A 5,890-nucleotide genomic window follows, 5' to 3' on the forward strand; every position below is an offset into this window, starting at 1 on the left:
CAAGAGTCTGGATTCTTTGAAATTATTCTTCTTAACTCTCTAGGGCCATTATCCTGTTTTCCTTCATCCTGAATTCCCCTCAGGGTGCACTTTTAGGGGGCAATTGCAGTAGCTGATGGCGTGATGGCTACAACATTTGTTGTTTACAAAATGGCCGGCAACATTGTTTACTGAAATGGCAGGCAAACATTCTTTGTTTCCTGAAATGGCAGGCAATATTTTTTTGGTCCACAGATAAGAACTTGTATTGATAGCTGAAAAAACTGAGAATTTAAGTAAATTCCTTGATTTCTCTGAAACCTCAGTTGTTTTCATCTGTAAAATGGGTATAATCTGTGCCACTGCCAGTGAAACCGCACAACTCAGATTGGGACTTGAACCCAGCCAAAACTCAGATGGGACTTAAAACCACTGTCTTTTTTTTTTTTAATTTTTTTTAAAACCGCTGTCTTTTAATTGAGATCACACACCTGGTCTCAGGACTTAATGAAGCTCAGATTCTTCATTCTCATCACAGAAAGAATTCAGTGAGAGACAAAGTGATAGGTAAGAAGTGGATTTATTTAGAGAGATACGCATTCCATAGACAGAATGTGGTCCATCTCAAAAGGCAAGAACTGCCCTGAGAGAAACACACTCCACAGACAGAGTGTGGGCCATCTCAGAAGGCAAGAATCCCCGAAATATGGGGTGGTTAGTCTTTATGGGCTGGTAATTTCATAGGCCAGCAAGTGGGAGGATTATTCCAACTATTTTGAGGAAGGGGTGGAGATTTCCAGGAATTGGGCCACCGCCCACTTTTTGACCTTTTATGGTTAGCCTCAGAACTGTCATGGCACTGGTGGGTGTGTCATTTAGCATATGCTAATGTATTACAATGAACATATAATAAGGCTCAAGGTCCACTGGAAGTCGAATCTGAATCTTCTGCCCTCTTGGACCTAGTTGGCTCTAAACAGCTTTTTTTTTTTTTTTTAGTTAATTAATTAATTAATTTGGCTGCACTGGGTCTTAGTTGTGGCACGTGGGATCTTCGTTGTGGTGTGCAGGATCTTTAGTTGTGGCATGAAGGATCTTTAGTTGTGGCATCCGGGCTCTTAGTTGCGGCATGAGGGATCTAGTTCCCTGACCAGGGATTGAACCTGGGCCCCCTGCACTGGGAGCATGGAGTCAACCACTGGACCACCAGGGAAGTACCAGTTCTAACCAGCTTTTGTCATATCCTCAATGGCTATGTTATTCTTTTAAAGGTTTTAAAAGCTTCCTTTCCTCCTGTCTCATAAGTGATCCTGATAAAAATATAAGCAGTTTTTGGATAAATTTAATGTTTTGGAGAAACTAGGTCCCCTCCCACAGTCAAGAATCTAGTGACCTTTAAATAGAATTACTCTTCTTTTGGCATCTAAATACTGTTGGGGAGGAAGAAATTTTCTTCTACCCTTCCAAGTTCTCCTGGCTCATCTAAGAATTACATTGACATGAGATAGATAACAGGGGAAAATGAAAGTTTAAAAACATGTATACATGAGAGAGAACCAGAAAAACCGAGTAACGCACCAAAATGGTGAAAGCTTCACCTTAAACACAGCCTTAGCTAAAGACAAAAGAGGATGTTGAGGGTAGGGAGGGTCAGTTATGGGAGGTTCCCAGGAAAAGCATAGTAAACAAGGGCAAGGTTGTTATGTGGATTTAAGTCATTGCCTTCTCCATGATAGTTTCTAGAGATTTAGTCATGCTCCTCCTCCAGGTACAGAGAGGGAAGACATCCTTACAAATGGAGATTTCCCTTACAAATATAAATGTTTCTTACAAAAAGGTAACTCCTACTTGGTTTACAGAGTTTTCCCCATGTCTACTGTTTCCTAGAAAATAGCCAGCTTAAAATAATATTCCAAGGAGACACCTTTTGGGGTGGAAAATTCTGCTCCCCTCCAATACTCTTCTCTGTAAATGTCTTTGCCGAGAGAAATCTTTGAATTGTTTTGCTTGAGGTCTTAGCTCCTGCAGCAAGATTGTAATAAACTTTAACATGTGCCCATAACCAAATTGTCAGAATAGATTTTCAGTTTGTTTTTAATCAGGAAAGGAGAGGCTATAAATCCTACTGAGCCAGACTTATGGGGAGAAGTGCCTCAAGGAGTAGACTAGGTGGTGGTGTTGCAGGGAAGAGAGTGGGGCGCAAGAGGATGGTCACGTCCCAGGTCTCAGGCGAGTCCCTGCGATGCCCACCAAGTGTGGACTCTGGGCTTTCCACAGGAAAGAATTCAAGAGCGAGCCATAGTAAAGTAAAAGAAGGTTTATTCAGGGAGAAACACACTCCACAGACAGAGTATGGGCCACCTCGGAAGGCAAGAGAGGTGCCAGGGTAGAGGGTTGTCAGTTTTTATAGGGGTGGGTAATTTCATAGGCTAATGAGTGGGAGGATCATTCCAACTATTTTGGGGAAGGGGTGAGGATTTCCAGGAATTGGGTCACCGCCCATTTTTTGGCCTTTTATTATTGGCCTTGGAACTGTCATGGCGCTTGTGGGGGTGTCGTTTAGCTTGCTGATGTGTTACACTGAGCGTATACTGAGGCTCAAGGTCTAGTGGAAGTCAGTTGTCTGCCATCTTGGACTTAGTTGGTTCTAACCAGTTTATGTCCTCAGTGGCTGTCATTTTTTTAAAAGTTGTGCCCTGCCCCTTCCTGCCTCAGTGGTGACTTATAAAATGAAAGAGAAGGGCTTCCCTGGTGGTGCAGTGGTTAAGAATCCACCTGCCAACACAGGGGACTCGGGTTCAAACCCTGGTCCAGGAAGATCCCACATGCCACAGAGCAGCTAAGCCTGTGCGCCACAACTACTGAGCCCTCATGCCACAACTACTGAAGCCCGTGCACCTAGAGCCCGTGCTCTGCAACAAGAGAAGCCACCACAATGAGAAGCCCGTGCACCACAACGAAGACCCAACGCAGCCAAAAATAAAAATAAATAAAATAAATTTAAAAATAAATAAATAAATAAATAAAATGAAAGAGAAACAAAATGTCCCCATCTCTCTGTAGAGGGAGAAAAGGAGAGCTCAGAGGGCTATTGCTTCCAGAGCTTGACTGATGGACTTGGAGGCTGAATAACCAAAGGGGTTCCTAGTGCTTCCAGAATGCTGTTTCCTCAGCTATGAGGTTGAAACCCAGCAGGACCCTGTGGGGCCCTCCCAGGTACAAAAGCCTTTCTGAGTACCCTCACCACATTCTTTTTTGTAGGAAAGAGGCTTCAGCCTCCTATGCTTTCCCTGAGTTCCAAAGGGCAGATTCCAGCAGTTACTAATTAGGGAAGTGAGGGAATGCAGAAACAAAGGAAAAACAGTCAAAAATAATAGTGCAGTGATTAAAACAGAGCCTTAGTTCCTCCTCAAGGGATATACATAACAATCTGATACAGATCTTTGAGTTGTTCTGCAGGAACTAAAGCCCCCATCCAGGTGGAGGATGGCAACTACAGAGACCCCAGACTGGTGGGAGCCAGGTTAATGATTGAGATCCCAAGAACACCACCCTGTTACCTCCCCACCAACCAATCAGAAGAAAGTCACACACCCTACACCCCTCACCCCAAATGTTGCCTTTAAAAACTCCTCCCTGAAAACTATCAGGGAGTTTGGGTCTTTTGAGCACGAGCCGCCCGTTCTCCTTGCTTGGCCCTGCAATAAACATTTCTCTGCTCCAAACTTCAATGTTTTGGCTTGTTTGGCCTCACTGTGCATCCAGCGCACGAACTTGTGATCGGTAACAATAGTACCTGCTTCATAAGCCTCTCCATTGTGAGGCCTATTGCACGAATGCTGGCTTTTGCAGAGCTGTGGTACAGAGAACGTGTCAAGTGTTAGACAATTTGAAGATTCAACACAGAGAATGAGTGAATGAAGCAGCACACTGGGGTTCCGTTTTGGATGCATATATGTGCCAATCAGTTTACCAGTTTACTTTTCAAAAAACAACATCACGGAATGTTTTAAAAGATACTATCTAGTTTTATTTTTGATATCCTCCACCTCCTACCCACACCTCCTCCAAATTTCACTCTTTACAAAGGGTTGCTGATACAATTAGATATCAAGAACTCAATTCACTTTTATTTTTTTTAAATAAATAAATTTATTTATTTATTTATTTGGCTGCGTTGGGTCTTCATTGCTGTGCGCGGGCTTTCTCTAGTTGCGGCGAGCAGGGGCTACTCTTCGTTGCGGTGCGGGGGCTGCTCATTGTGGTGGCTTCTCTTGTGGCGGTGTGTGGGCTTCTCATTGTGGTGGCTTCTCTTGTTGCGGAGCACAGGCTCTAGGCGCGCAGGCTTCAGTAGTTGTGGCACAGGGGCTCAGTAGTTGTGGCTCGCAGGCTCTAGTGCACAGGCTCAGTAGTTGTGGCTCATGGGCTTCCTTGCTCCGCGGCATGTGGGATCTTCCTGGACCAGGGCTCGAACCTGTGTCCCCTGCATTGGCAGGTGGATTCTTAACCACTGCACCACCAGGGAAGCCCTCAATTCACTTTAAATTATTTATTTATTTATTTTATTTTTGGCTGTGTTGGGTCTTCGTTTCTGTGCGAGGGCTTTCTCTAGTTGTGGCAAGTGGGGGTGCGCGGGCCTCTCACTGTCGCGGCCTTTCTTGTTGCAGAGCACAGGCTCCAGACGCGCAGGCTCAGTAGTTGTGGCTCACGGGCCTAGTTGCTCCGCGGCATGTGGGACCTTCCCAGACCAGGGCTTGAACCCGTGTCCCCTGCATTGGCAGGCAGATTCTCAACCACTGTGCCACCAGGGAAGCCCTCAATTCACTTTAGATTCTTAATTTTAACAATAGAAAATATAGGAAGGAAAATAATTTTCCCTCTACCCTTATGAGTTCTTGGCTGAAACCCCTTGTAATACACAGATGAACAAAAGAAAAACAAGCCAAGTAACTCCCTGATTTGGCCCAAGTCACCACCTTAAATACTATCTTCAACTAAAGACAAAAGAAAGCTGTAGGGGGATTGGAGGGAGGCCAGTTATGGGAGGTTATAGGAAAAGCACTTAAACAAGGGTAAAGATTATTTTGCAGATTTGTCAGTGCCTTCTCCATTGAGACTCTCTTGTGATTTAGAGTCAATCTTCCTTCTCTTTAGAGAGAGGGAGACGCTAACAAACGTAAATTTCGCCTAGAAACGGGTAATTTCTACTGTTTTCAGAGATTCTCTTGAGCCTGCTCTTTCTCAAAAATAATCAGCTCAAAATAATCCTTATGCCAAAGAGGCATATTTTGAAGTGGCATATTCTGCTGCCTTTCAAAAAGAAAGTTTTCTACTTTTACATAACAAAATGAAACTTGCCCAACCTGATTAACCCTCTTCATCCCACCTAGACTTCTTTCCTTCCCTCTTCATCCTCCTCACCATCCCAATCTCCCCTCTTTTCCTAAGTCTTTGCTCCTCTTTTAAGTCTTCAAAACCCCCAGTCCTGTCCTCTTTTTCTCAATCCCACTCTTTCTGCAATGAAGCCCGAAGTGTGTTCTTTAAGGATATACCTTTCATATTTGTATGCTTTCCCCGATTCAATTCTTTTTTTTTTTACTCTCCCCAAATGCTTAAGTGCCTTGCACCTAAACACATTTGTCTAAAAAAGAATCCTTATAAAACCCTACTCAATCCCTTATCACTGGATTTTATCTTCCCGATTTAACTGTTTCCACCCCAAAACAACTATTGATCTAAAAACAAAGCACTTGGCAGGCGCCGGTGCACGCGGGCGCCGGGCCGGGGCGGCTCTGAACCCGGTGTCAAGGGCCCGGGCCCGGACCCAGCCCGCCGCGAGCAGGGCCGGGGCGCTTCCGGCCGCGCCGCTCCGCGGGGAGCTCAGCGAGCGCCTGGGGACGTCGGATGGGCC

Source organism: Balaenoptera acutorostrata, chromosome 14 (assembly GCF_949987535.1).
Source record: "Balaenoptera acutorostrata chromosome 14, mBalAcu1.1, whole genome shotgun sequence".
Taxonomy (NCBI): Eukaryota; Metazoa; Chordata; class Mammalia; order Artiodactyla; family Balaenopteridae; genus Balaenoptera; species Balaenoptera acutorostrata.